This window comes from Acomys minous (assembly GCF_964271855.1).
Source record: "Acomys minous genome assembly, chromosome: 6".
NCBI classification, from domain to species: Eukaryota; Metazoa; Chordata; class Mammalia; order Rodentia; family Muridae; genus Acomys; species Acomys minous.
The window spans coordinates 83,265,053-83,280,026 of NC_140487.1; the positions used below are offsets into that span (position 1 = coordinate 83,265,053).

The following is a 14,974-nucleotide window of genomic DNA, read 5'->3' on the forward strand; positions in this document are numbered from 1 at the left end:
GGAAAACCAAAGGCAGATAAGAAAAGATATGAAAACCAACACAACCCAAGAAGCCTGTCTCTGCTCTCCCCTCACATTTCGCCTATCCCTGAATGCCTGCTCGCCTTTGTTTCTCATCTGTAACAAAAACGACACCACAGTACTCAGCTCCCTGCCTCTCAACCATGATGTTGGATGGTTGAGTCATGATGTTCTGAAAACACCACGGTAAATGGAAGCTCCATCCTAATGGGGCAAAATACAGAAGGCTTTAAGATAATATTTTAAGAGAGGAATGAGCTTTAAATCTGTGGGATCAATAACATTTTCCTTATATATCATACAGACCCAAAGAGACCCGGATCTCTGTGACAAGCCTCAAGGACAGGTAATTTGAAAACTGACTGATATATTTTCATAAATGCTGTTGAAACAGGCGTCTACTCTGTCCAACACTTTCTTGTTGGAGGAGTTGCAAATGTTTACTATAGGCTCTGGGAGGCTGGAGGATGAGCCTGAAGCTGGGTCACTACGGGCTTTCACTTTGTCAGGACTCTATCTCTTGCTCATAATGTTCCTGAATAATATACTGGTTTTAGCTAACACCATCTCCAGAGGTTGCAGGCCTCCAACAATGGCATCATCTTCAACGGTTGTAGTTCTGCTTTCCCATGCTCTACTTCCCAGATTGGGTTGTAACTTTAGAATGTCTCAGCATGGAGCCCTGGCAAAGTTCATGAAGGACTTGGTGGGGTTTTTCCAGTCTACAGAGCTTTATGGGAACCCCTGCTGGCTGGTTAGCCTTCCTTGGAGGGGACTAGGGACAGTTGTGATAGTCTCCACACATACTTTTTTTTCACTATTTCTGGAGCAAAACTCTCATTTTTAGTTGGGATATAGTTTTCTTGGCAGTTTTTATTTTATTTTATTTTTTGAACTGTAATTTTAATTGTAGCTTATCCAGGCTACCCACAACAAACTGTAGGCCATATGGATTTATCTGTTTTGACAATTCTTGAGGTTGGATAGCTAAGGTCAAGTGCATCTCAAGTGTATCATCCACAGCCCAGCTATAGAGGGACAGTAGAATTAGTTGCTAAGAGACCAAGAAAATATCCAGAGAGGATTTGTCAGACAAGTTGTACTGGGAGTTACAAAGAAAGAAGTCAGCCTGGCGTGGTAGCACACACCTTTAATCCTAGTACTCAGGGAGGCAGAGGCAGTGGATCACTGTGAGTTTGAGGCCAGCCTAGTCTATAAAGTGAGTCCAGGATCCCCAAGGCGACACAGAGAAACCCTGTCTCGAAAACCAAAACAAGTAAAACACAACTGAAACAAGGAAGTCTCTAACATGGAGGGAAGGAACTTCCGAACAGTGAAGGGTCAATGGTGACTGGCCTAGCACGTAACACCTCCCTCTCATGCCACTGCTCTGGAAAGTCAGGAGACCCCAGGCTGAGCCAATAGCACCTCTCATAGTGTTGCCCCATGGATAGTCCCTGCAGTGTCTCTCTCCACAGTTCTAAGGCTGGCATGGCTTGACCACTAAAGAGTGGAGTGAGGATGCGCCCACAACATGCTGAAGTCCAGGGCAGGTGACATGTGATATGAGCAGTGCTTCCATCCATCCCTCACTTCCTGGCTAGTTGGCCAGTCCTCTCCGGAGCTTCCCTGAAGGCCCAGGGGGCTAGAACACTTGTTCTCTTAGTTGAGCCCCCTTACCACACCAAGTTTCTATGGCAGTGCTCCTTAACCTTTCTAACCCTGTGGCCCTTTAGTACACTCTCTTCTGCTGTGGTGACCCTCAACTCTAACATTATCCCGTTGCTACTTCATAACTGCGATTTTGCTCCTATTATGAAACATGATGTAAATATCTGATATGCAATCCTCACTGGTTGATATCAACTGTTGTATGGTGGGGGGAGATAGTGGCTTTGAAGGTTAGACTGCATCACTGTGGTATCACTAGCTAGCTTGCTTTGTGTATGTGTGGCTAGCATTCCAAAGGATAGCCAGCTTAGGCTGTGGACAGAGCATGTTTTCCTCTAGATACTTAGTTTGTCCCGACTCCTGGAGTATACAGGGAGTTGGTGGCCCTTTTGTTTGTTTGTTTAAAAGATTTATTTATTATTATGTATACATTGCTCTGCCCGCATGCCAGAAGAGGGCATCAGATCACAGTATAGATGGTTGTGAGCCACCATGTGGTTGCTGGAAATTGAACTCAAGACCTCTTGAGGCGCTGTCAGTGCTTTTAACCTCTGAGCCATCTGTCCAGCCCCTAGTGGCCCTTAAAATATCCATTATCTGCTCCAGGCTCATCTACTTTCATTGTTCCCACTGACTTCACAGAAGCCTTGCATATTTCAGGAATATGATATTTGACTTGGACAGTCTCACTTTTCTAAAGAATTATGCTCATAGCGAAGTGCCAGTGACTGAGATCTGGTGAAGGTCTGTTTCTGCCTTTTTCCTAAAGTCTCTTATGGTGGACATGCCTAAGGAGTTCCCTAGAGTCTACTTACCCTATGCCACCCTTATCTGCCCATGAAGGGCTCATGACATCATAGTCTAAAATCCCAAGGATCCCCCTCTGAATACACTGCAGTGTGGGGTAGGGTTTCTCCACGTCAATGGTGGGCACACCGATATTCCACCTGTAGCAAGCTCGAAAGCCCAACACTGATGTGGAGTGGAAAGACTGTCTCCTGGCTTAATCAGAGTCTAACAGGGCAGAAAGGTGGAGCCTTACACCCAGATGTGCACATTATGACTGGTAAGTTGCTTGCTAGAATCCAATGAGACAGAATGCATTTGAGTATTTTAAAATTGTGTGTGTGTAAGTAATTTTTTACATATCTTAATCTGAGAACTCTGGTTTTTTATTTACACCAGAAAAGTTCTGTGACATGTAATATTATTTATATTATGGTATCTATCATTTGAGAAAATGCATGATGGCTGAAACCTATCATGTGTAATCTAGTATCATTTTTTAATTAACTTGGATGTTAAGTATGCATAAATACTACACAAAGAAGCATACACACATTAGCACTTATGACACTATTTATATACATTTGAAAAATACTGACTCATGTATTGGAAGGTATATTTTTTTCAATTTACAGAAACTGTCTAATAGCTACACAAATTTTTTAACTCTGTAAAATTTCATGATCCTTCTAGGATCTGTTGCCCATAGGCTGGTAAATATTGAGTTCTTCAATTGGTTTTGCTGACTTTTTGAAAATTGAATATCCATGTATATAATGTGTACAGTGATTAGGTAACCAAAATATTCAAACTTTGCTTCAGTCATCTTGCATCAAACATGAGCAATGCTGAGGGGTGTAACAATGTGCTTAAGCCATCCCTGTGTCCCTGTTCAACAACAACAGGGAAGTATAAAAATGGCAGGGTGACTGGAATAGGGGAGAATTTTTAAAGATGAGCCTTTAGTGATACAGCGGAGCAATTGAGAAAGAACCAAGCCCATAGCTCATCACAGACTATTGCTTCAATGCTATGACATTGAAAACTTACTGTAAACCTAGGTTTCTGATTGGAAGATGAAGGAAAAAGAAAAACCTGCCAGTGTTGCAGCATTGTTGTAAAGCTCTGCATATAAGCTTTGATAGTAGCTGAATTTTAACACATTTCAGTTTTTATAGATAAGAAAAACAAAGGTCAGAAAGGTGTAGACACCAAGGACCCAGACAAGCCACACTGCATTTCTGAAATTCCTAGTCTCAAAGCAGCCATGCTAATTTTCTAGGCTGGAATTGGCCATGGGCCTGCAGACAGTGGTTTGTTTTGTGAAAAGATGAAAGGATGGCTGGCGGCATCTTTTATTCAGTTCTCAGAATGGTATTTAGCAAGTACTTCTTATCCTGAGACCTCAAATGGTGGGTTTCAGCTGCCTTCGCCTCCCTAGATTCTGTGGCTGCTTGGAGAGCCCCGTGGTTCACAGCTAATTAAAGAGAGATGGAAGAAAATTATACCTCTGTTGATGCTATTGTTTTAATCTATCTCAAAAGCTCCTTAATAGCAAGTCAACAAGCAGTGGCCCAAGAGGAGCCCTTGGTGACAAAGAGGGCACAGGAGACCTTGGAACAGTTTCTGTGATTCAACCACCATCAAGTGACTCTTACGCATTCCATCATGAGAGATACATACGCATTCATGAACACATGTATGCCTCTCCACATGCACCCATGCCTTTGTGCATCCCACCATGGGCCTGCATGCTCTTTCAGATGGTATCCTAGCATCTGTCAAGTGAGGAAAGCAGGGAGCTCCAGAGGAGAATAAAATACACCGATGCTATGTATTTATTTATTACACGTCTGGCGTGGTGTTTTCCTGATCTGTTTCCGTTTTTATTTTCCAGAAGCATGTATCTATATTGTATATAGGAAAACCCTGAAATGTGGAAAAGCCAAGATTGCACATCTAGTGTCAGACCTGAGATTCAAAACCACCTGTGTGTCAGCAGGAATAAAATTGTCATTTTCATTGAAATGCCTCATATCTACTGAGCACTTACTATGAGTTGAGCCAACCCTTGGCATTTTGGATATACTAACTTATTTAAATGCATTTCATTACCCACCAACACCTGTGTCATAAGCACTATTATCTTAAAAATGCAGAATGATGTCTACCTCAAACTGCAATATCTTGTAGCCTAGTTTAATTCTAGAGAATTGGACCTTGACCACGCTGCTGGATCTCAATCTGACCTAGGTATCTCCCAGTTTTACATCTTGCTTCAGGGAGGCTGTCAAGGCTTGTTGGCCTTTGGGTGTCTCAGAGCATCTCTTTGAACCATAATAAAAAAAACATAATGTGAATCCAGTTCTGACATACTGACATTCCAACAGTATCCATCACAGCCATGGTAGTTGATGCTATAGCAGGTGACAGGAGGTATAGTTCCAATAGGTGAGATCATGGGTGCACTGAATCCCTTGTTGTCTAACAAAGCAAGACTAGTTTTAGCATGAAGTACCAGTATGATCAAGCAACTGCTTTTAAGCAAAGGTTTCTGACCTCTGCACCTAGGAGCATGGCTACTTACCAGGAAGTGGTCAGCAGAGTGTGACCAGCATCCAGAACAGCTTTAGTATCCTAGTCACTCTCACAAAATGCTGACCTGCAATTTGCTACTCTGGACCTGTGCAAAGACTCTGTCAACACATGCCTTCACACCTTTTAAAGTTTTATTTTATTGTGGTTGGAGATATTAAATGTGAGGTCCCCCTCTTAAGAAGAATTTTAAATGCACAGTATAGTATTGTGAGATATACCTAAGTGGTCAAGGAGTTTGGTGAAAGGATTTTTATTGTCACTAACCAGTAGAAAATGAAAATTGACTCCAAACAAGATGAAGAAATCCAGACGTGTGTGTGTGTGTGTGTGTGTGTGTGTGTGTGTGTGCGTGCGTGCGCTGGGTGCATATGTGTGTTATATGTGATGCCTGTGTATATGCATGTATGTGTGGTATATATGGATATTGTATGTGATGCATGTGTGTTAGATGTGTGTGATATATATGTGTTGTGGGTGATGCATGTGTGTGAAAATGTATGTAAACATGGCTAAGCAGAGGGCAGAAGATGTTAGGTGTCTTCTCTATTGCTCTCCACCTAATCCCTTGATGAGGGATCACTTACTGAACCCAAACTCACCTTTTTTTTTCTTTTGGCTAGACTAAATAGCCAATGCCAGTGGACAGCAGGAATCTTCCTGTCTCTACCACCCCTGTCAGACCTGGGGCTGTGGGCATTTGTGCCCATACTCACCTCCTTACATGGTGCAGTATAACAGCTGCCTCCTAACTGATTCATTCCGTCCTGCAATGTAGCTCCTTATGGCTGGGCATGTCTGTTGTCACTTCCCTATCTGGGGTGAGTAGGCATTTGTTCTGCTACTCAGGAATAGTGTCACAGATCACACGGCTTCTGGGGTCTGTACAGCAGACACTCTTATGCACTGAGCCATGCCCCAGCCCACACCTGACATTTTACCCTAGTCTTTAAGCCAATTCTTAGATTTTTGAGTACTCTTTGAAAAACTGAGTGAAAATAACATACAAGATTTCCAGAAAAAAAAACTAGCAATATATAGTACATTTAAAAAAAAGCTTTACTTAACAGTTATATAAGGACCTCTTTAGCTTATTGGGGCTTTAGTCTCAGCTAAAAATCACTATGTGACAACCCTCTTTCTGCCCACCCCCCACATGCAGACATGCAGTTATCTCACAACAACAACAACAACAACAACAACAACAACAACAACAACAAGTTAAGGGCTTGGCGGGTCAGTTTTCAGCTGTCTCCCTGGACTCATTAATGCAGCTGTACACAACAGCAGCAGCTGAGCTGCCACTCGGATGTCTTTACTCTCATTTGAGAAGTTGTGCTGCACATTTGCTCGGGGCCTCTGTTCTCTCCGTGACATCCTATTCTCCTCTAGGCAACATAGTCTTCCTTACATGTTGAGATGGGGTGACATCCCTCTTCTTTGGGTCAAGACACCAGAAACTCATAAAACGTTAATTCTCCTACGTTCTCATGGTGAAAACAAGTAACGAGCTTACCCCAGATTCAAGAAAGAAGTTGTGAAGCCTAGCCATATTTAATTTATCACAATATCTTGGAAATAACTGATCAAAATAAGCTGTAATGAGCAGTACTGCTCCTCCCTTGCCCGTTACTTCATCTAACACTACTGTGCTTTGTGTGTTACTCTATTATGATATTAATAGACTTATGCATTGAATAAGCAATTATTGAAGAGCATTTGTGAGCAAGGCAAGGTGCCAGTTCTTTTTTTGTTTACATTATTTCATCAAGTTATTATAAGCATTTATCAGATTTTATCTCATCCTTCTATTTAAAGATGAAGGCACTTAATCACAGAAAGATGAAAAAATTTGCCTCGATTTACACGATCAGCCAGCAGCTATTTTCTACATAGTGGTTCTCTTATCACTTGCATTTGATCTGCTTCACTGCAGCTGTTCCTGAAAACACACCCCCTCTCTCTCCTAAAGACTGTGAACCCCCTCAGAGAAAGACTGCGATTTCCCCTTATGTGTTATCGATCTATGGGACACAGCTGGGAAGGGTTTGCAGGTTCTTAACATGTGTTGTTGGATAGAAAGAGCCAGGGGATTCCATATTGTGGGTGTTGCATTCTTTTTTTTCTCTCAGCAACCCCCAACTACATCATCTGAGTCCCTGCAGCGGAGAGTAACACAACTCAACAATGACATCAACACTTATAAAAAGTTTACTGTATACCAGAAACGATTGTCTTTATAGTTACTTCGACAAGACTGACTCTGACATGAACTCTGGTGCCCCTTATTTGACCACTTCCCCTTGATGGAGAGGCTGGTGGCACTCAGAGAAAGGATAAGCAGGCCACCAGGATGAGACTTGAGAGGCTGTGACCATATGACGGGGGAAGAGGTCCCCTCCTATCACAGACCTAGGGGAGGGGAATAGGGTGAAAGAAAGAGGGAGGGAGGAACCGGAGGATATAAGTAAGGGGATAACAACTGATATGTAATTTAATAAATTAATAAAAAATAAACTGAATAGACAATTCTCAAAAGAAGAAAAAATTTACTTCATATTGTTTTATCAGTTACAAAATATTTACTATAGTCTCTTTGTCATTTGCTGTTATTTTGTGATGCTAGGGCTTGAACTCAAACTCGGGGGTTTCACATGCTAGGCAAATACTATCGCTGACTTATATTCTCAGTTCAGAGTGATCGTCTTGATTTTGAAGATGAGGAGCTAAGAAGAATAGAGGTAAACTGCCTAAAGTTAGAACTTTCAGTCTAGGAAGAAGTTGGGGATAGGACAATCATGGTTTTAAATCTAAGTTACAGCTTCAAAACTAAACACCTGGGCAGTGCCTTGGTGCCATAAACAGTAAATATTCATCTGTTTATTTCATATGACACAACGAACGTAGGTTCCAATGTGGATCATTTTTAAAATAGCTGTAAGCAAGTCATTTTTGCTTTTGCATGTGCAGTTATTAAAGCTGTGAAACAGAATCAATAGTTCTGATCTCAAAGGGTTTCTGCAAAAATTAAATGTGCGGCAGATGCCTATCATGCAATCTCACTGTATTTTAACAGTCTAAATCCTCGTCTCAGTTAATTCCGGGAAGAATATTCAGTGATTAGAAGCATGTTGTTGGATAAATGAATGAAGAAATAGACAATTTAATAGATAGACAAGCAGTCTCAAAGTGGAGTGAAGTTCGAAGGGCACAGGGACGTCAGAAGACCCTTCAGGGCAAGAGAACATCAGTTCTGTGAGGAACCGGCATCCCAGAACTCACCTATTCTGTTCCCTGTCTTCTCCCCAAAGACCACGCCATTGCTCTCTCTTTCCCAGAAGACCCAGACAGCCTGTTGTCTCCTCTTTGTGTACTGGGGATGTGTGATTTTACTGTCAGCATGGTATTTCTCATGAAAAGCAAGTGGTGTCCAATGTGACTTGAAAAAAAAATGCACAAACAACAACAAAATTACATGTTCTTTTTTCCTGTAGTGTTCACGGGGAGAGTATGCGACTTGTTTGCTGTCAATACGGCTTATAATGACATGGTGCATAGAAGCGCTGCCAAAAGTGTGCGGCATTCATTACACACATGTATTAAATGTAATGCAATAGGAGTTTGGAGGCTGAGCAACTGAGCGCAGTGCTGCCCTGGGGCTAATGCAGAATTGCAGCACTTCTTCCCATGGGTCCACTTAAGGGGGCAGAGGAGAGTGGGTAACCGTGTGGGTGGCAGCAAGGGCTCTAGAATGTTCAAGATTGATGCCAGAGGAAGTTAAGAGAATATGCTAGAGCTGCAAGGGTTGTGAAAGTCGTGTCTTCTGTGAATGACAGTAAAAATCCTTTAATAACTAATAGTTCAGCGCCTACTAAGTGCCAGGTTTGGAAGACAGCCTGGGAATAAGATTTCAGCCTTCAAGAAGTTAGCATGTGCATAGCAGAGATATGAGAATGCGGCTGCTTGGTGATGTGCACACTACAGCCCACAGTCACCACAGAGAAGTGCATCCAGGTGGCTTCATGACACCTCTTCAGAGAAGCCTTCTTGGCCTTTCCTGCATGACCAGTTCAACTGGACTATATATTAATGTCACCTGGATCTTTTCCTTCATGAACCTTGTAGTTAGCTGTGCAACAGTCACATCAGCATCTATGTGGTTGCTAGGCCCCTGAGAGCCTGCAACAGTCACATCAGTGTCCATGTGGATGCTAGACCCTGGAGAACCTCTAAATGCCACGGAGCTCACTAGTGTCAGTCCCATTCTAAATTCAGCACCCAGAACACCATGGGATGAGTCAACAATATTCGTGCATGCCCTTGAAGAATCAAAATAACCATCACCATGGTAACTAACATTTACTACGTGTCATCAGGGGGCACAGTGTTACCGTCTTCTGGGTACAAGTCCAGTGCTTGTGACAGAAGTATAGGTCAGTGTGTGGAAGATCCCACTCAAGAAGAGTGCAGTGCCTCATGGCCCGACTTGAAGTGAGATCATTGCACAAATGAATGTATTCTCCTAAGTACCAAATTCCCAAGCCACTTTCTGAGAGGGCACGGGAGATCAAAACTGTCACTGAATAGATTTAAACCCATGTCCTACGCACTCCCCTGTACTGTGAACCCAGCTGCAATAGCAAACACACCTTTCCTGTCTGAGTGCTGTTTGTTATAGAACTGTGAAACACTCACTCGCATATAAACTCTATTGCATTGGGGGCCTGCACAGTTAGGAGTGAAATATTCAGGGGTGAAGTTTTTCACAGCACTTTGCAAAAACTATTCTGTGCACAAAAGAAGTTGTTTGATGATGCGTTTCCATTTTTGTGACTTTGATTCTCTTTCTGGACTGTGGGCCCATCTGCAGCAAAGGAAGACAGAGGAAATATTGATGTGCTGACTTCTGTACCTAATTGCCCTTTGTATATGTGGAAGATTAATTCCAGTGCATCTTCAAATACTAAAACCATTGGATGCTCAAGTCTCTTATATTAGAGGCATACATAGAAACTATATACATCCTCCATATACCTTTGATTATCTCTAAATTATAGGTAAATAGTCATTCTATGATATAAATTTAGAAAAATGGCAAGAAAAAAATCTGTATAAAATCATGGATGGTCAAATATGTGAATACAGAACCTGGAGGTGGGGCGGACTGTCTCTCTCTCTCTCTCTCTCTCTCTCTATATATATATATATATATATATATATATATATATATATATATATATATATATATGCATTATACATACATATACAGGAATACACATGCATACACACTCTCATGCACACACGCATGCACACACACATGCATGCACACATGCACACATGCATGCACTCACACTTTTACCTTGCATTTTGACAGTTTGCCTATGTTGAATTTTTAATCTATGAGGGCAATGCTCTCTGTTTGCACGTGTGGGTTCCTCCATCCCCTGGGAGCTCCTGAAGGTCAAGCCTGGAGTCTGATTATTTAGTCTGAGGTTACAGGCCGCTCTGGAGAAAGGATTGGTTTAAGTGAAGGAACAAACAAATTGCCCATGTATCACAAGGCAGAGGTTTTCTAGACCTAGGCCTCCTAACTAGGTTTAGGTTCCAAAGATCCCCCTATCTGTAATCTACCACACCCACCCCCCTTCTCTCTCTAAATCACTGAGGACCATGCTATGTTAAATTTTTATTTTAAATTTGTACATATTTATGAGATATGAAATAATGTATCTATATGTCTGCATGTTGTATAATGATCAAATCAGAACATTTATGGTAGCTATCATCTCTAATGTTTATCACATAGACAGAGACTAGAAAAGTGATTACCAGAAAGGAGGAAGTGTAGAGTGAAGGGAGGACAGAGACAAGGTTGAGGCTGGTCAATCAAAATTATAATGAGACAGGAAGAACATACTTAAGTGTTCTGTTGCGAAACAGGTTACCTATCCTTAGCAATAATGCACCTTATATTTTCCAAAAGCTGAAAGCACAGTTTTAATGTTGTCTTTTTCACTCCTGTATTTTTTTTCATATTTTGCACTGATGAATTTCTCGGTGATTTTGTTTCCCCCTCTTTCTGGAAAGTGGAAAGTTTTTTTAAGAAAGTGGAAAGTTTGGCGTAGCTATTTGTGCATTGTGCTCTTCCCACCATCAGGGCCAGCACACACATAGCTCATTGCTCTGCATTAGAGTTCTTGTTAATTTTTTTTATTATTTTTTATTTTTATTTTTGGTTTTCCGAAACAGGGTCTCTCTGTGTTACCTTTGGCTGTCCTGGACTCACTTACACCAGGCTGGCTTTGAACTCACAGCGATCCGCCTGCCTCTGCCTCCCGAGTGCTGGGATTAAAGGTGTGCACCACCACACCCGGCTATCTTTTTATATGTTAGAAAATACAAGCTTAGAGAGAGTGAAATATCTTGAGCAAAGGCATACAGCAAGAATGAGACAGAGCTTCGATTCAAAGCTAGGTCTCAATGACTCTAACGTCTTAGTGTGGCCATTACCTTCCTGCTTGTAGCCCAGACTTCCACTGCCAGACAACCTCCTCCCCTTGCACATGCCTTCCCTGTGGCAGGACCTGGTGGCGGCAAGCCCGGGCAGTGTGGAGTGCTGTAGCAAACATGCGCTCTGGCAGCTTTGAATACTGCACAAGGTATTGCCAGTAAGAGGAGGAACAGTTGGTGAACAGTTGGCGAATGGATATTTTTATGCAAGGGTTGCCTAGAGAGAGGGAGGAATAGCGTGTGTGTGGAGGAACTGTTTATAAAGAAGCCACAATTAATAAGGTCTTTGTTAGCTTTTTTGGATTTAGATTCTCAAGTCCATTGCTTTAGGTTTGAAAAGAAACAGAAAGGTCCCCATAGAGCCAAGCTCCCCAGCTTCCAGGGCAGGGAGGCATTTAGGATGCCCATTTCAGCCTGGGTGTGTATTGAGAGTTTTAATTATTCAGCAAGGAGTGTAAAGATGGTCTAAATTCCATCAGACAGCTTCTCATCAGGGTTGTTTATTCTGTAGTATGATGCTGCGTATGTGGCCTTAACAAACTTCAGAATGATAAAAGAAAGAAGATGAGGGAGCAAGAGACAGAGGGGAAACTCCAGCCTTTCAAAGACACCTGAGAGATGCCAACTGCCTATGGCCCCACAGCCCCCTCTAAAGTTTTCCTACCCTTATCTATAAAACAGCTGTCATCAAAGTGGGTTGCTTCATGGGTGTGAAAATGCCTTATGAACCTTAAAACACTTAGAAATTGCACTGTTGGTTTTTCTAGAACATTCTAGTTCCCTTACCACTTTTTGCACATAAACTCAGTCTGCAAGCCTTTAAAAGCCATATTGTGATGATAGCATCATACGTTAATGGTTAGAATATGCCATAAACTATATTTTGCTATAGTTGGCCCTTTCTGACCCTATTGTCTCCCTCTATTTCCCAGGCGATTTGGAAGTTCACAGAAGTGAGGGGATCTAACCAAAGTCAGTAAGAGGCAGCTTCAGCACTGAGAGGTAACCACTTGGCTTCATCATCACTTCCTGCCTGCCAGACTCAGGATCCTCATAGCCATGCCTACAGCTAACATGACCATGGGTATTTGGTTATGGTGGAATTCGTACCCTACCTCACAAGTAAATAATGGAGTCTTAACCTTGAGACTTTCAGACTGTGATCTTATTCAGAGACAGAGTCCTCATAGACATCATGCATTGTATTAATTTAAGCAAATTAAAATGAAGTCCTTACTATGAGTTGTAGTCAATATGATTAGTGTCCTTATGTTAAGAGGGCACTTGAGCACAGTGACAGACGTTCATAGAAAGATGATGGAAGATGATGACATTATTCAGGCCAAAGCCTGGGGCAGGGACTTCTCTCATGGGTCTTAGAAGAAACTAACCCTGCAAGCTTCATGATGTCACTCTTCCATCCTCTAGAACCATGAGAGAATTCAGTTGTATTGTTTTAGCCACACATGTGGTAGCACTTTATGAAAACATCCTTAGGGAATAAATACGTATTCCAATCTTTTCTCTTTATCTATAGACAACCAAAGAAGCAGAGATCAAAGTGGCTTGCTGGTGTTGACAAATAGCCAAAATGGCATGCTGAGAACACCCCCTTATTCCCTGTGGTTGCCGGAAAGCCTCTAGGGACAAGCACATCTTTCAGCTTTGCGCAATGGTATGTCCCAAGTATTCGCATCAGTGCCTAGCATACCATAACGTAGCACTAAAGGAGTGAATACATTATCCTTCTTTCTACTAACTTACCCACCGTATCGCCACTATGGTTAAGGTCAGGAAGGGAAAAGGGTTCACAGTGGAAAATATATCATGTCAAAGCACGAGTCCCAACACACCCAGAGCTCACAGAGATGTCACACCAAAGAGTCTTAGACTAAATATTCATAAACCTCCCTCATAAGAAGTAATTATGGACAAGTCTCCAACTAAACTCAGAAATTTTGTCTTATAGATTCCAGGTCACAGAATGCCATGATCCTAATTCTTTTCTGCTTAGAAACTGTTGACTTCTCTCTCTTCCTTCCTTGGCTTCCATGTTGCAAAATCATCAGGTGTTTTTTTTCTACATCAGAAGCCCCACTTCATTTCTTTTTCTTTTTCCTGAGTATTCCTCATCTTCCAAAAATTCTGTAGGGCTCCAGGGATCTGCTTTTTTGTGTATGTTCACTCCTTTGGGAGGCTCATCCTGTCTTCTGTCTTTAAATACTATCTATGTGTTGACAATACCCAAATTTGTATCTTCTGCCTAGATTTCTATGCTGAATTAGACATTTCTATATCTAACAACCTACTTAACATATCCAGTATGATATCTAGTATATATGTCAAAGTCAATATGTTCAAAACTAAACTCTTAGTTTTTCCTCTCATTCCCGCCCCCCAACAAAATACAGCTCCATCTGTATTCTCTACCTTAATGAAAGGAGTCTGGTTTGACTCTTCTCTTTCTTTCACACCTAACATCCAAGCTGTCAGCTATACCCACGTTGTTAACCCTCTTTGCCTGGATGATGTCACTAGGCTTCTTGACTGGCCTTCCTGGATCTGCTCATGGGCAAAGATGGCACTGGTGCAACTGCAGGAGACTTAGCAGTTACCCAAACTGAAAGACATGCCTGCATGAGAGTACAGGGAACCGGGCAGTGATCTCAGCATGACATTTGCCAACACGAGGAAGTCACCTTCATCTCTTCCTTTTCTGATGCCTATGGATAAAAAGAGGTGTCTGGAATCTGTATTAATTTCCTAAGGATGCCATCACAAAGTGCTACCACCCGAGTGGCTGAAACAATACAAGGGCACGAGATTCCCTTATGGTTCCAGGGGCTGGATGTGTGACATCGAGAGCATGGCCCTGAGGGTTTCTTCTAAGACCCATGAGAGAAGGACCTGCCCCAAATTTTGGCCTGTAGATTGTCATTGTCTTTCATCTTCTATCTCTGCCTGTCTGTATCTTGTATCTTGAGCCTTCTGAATGTACTTTTTTCTGGGTACCCCTGGCCAGGAATATAAGTCTAATCACAGAGTGTCTCAGTCTCTCACACATGAACTACCCTCTACCCCCTGACTTCATAGCCTTTATTTCCCCATTCACTGGATTGAATTTGGTTTAATCTATGATCAAGTCCATTAAAAAAAAAAGTGTTTGGCAGACCCAGGATTTTTCTTGTTGAATGATCCAGTTGAATTCTTTGTCTAAACAAATTCCACACTATATTTAATCCATAAGCTTTCTAAGAGAGCAATACCTATGGCACACATGTTGTCTTTGCTACCATGGTGTTTTCTTAGCCAGAAGAGAAATCAACCTAGTGTGTAGCAAGTGCTTTTGTGGCCACTTGTGTCTTTTGGCCAAACTTTTTTTTTTGCAAGA

General features: G+C 41.9%; 1 long non-coding RNA gene across 1 annotated transcript; it reads left to right on the forward strand.

Annotated features, from left to right (window-relative positions):
- Nucleotides 1-326: 326 nt before the first annotated feature.
- On the forward strand, nt 327-13,169 carry LOC311599562. The gene is made up of 3 exons (XR_014779943.1): nt 327-367; nt 12,516-12,585; nt 13,121-13,169. It is a non-coding gene; the product is annotated as an uncharacterized lncRNA (long non-coding RNA).
- Nucleotides 13,170-14,974: the final 1,805 nt, after the last annotated feature.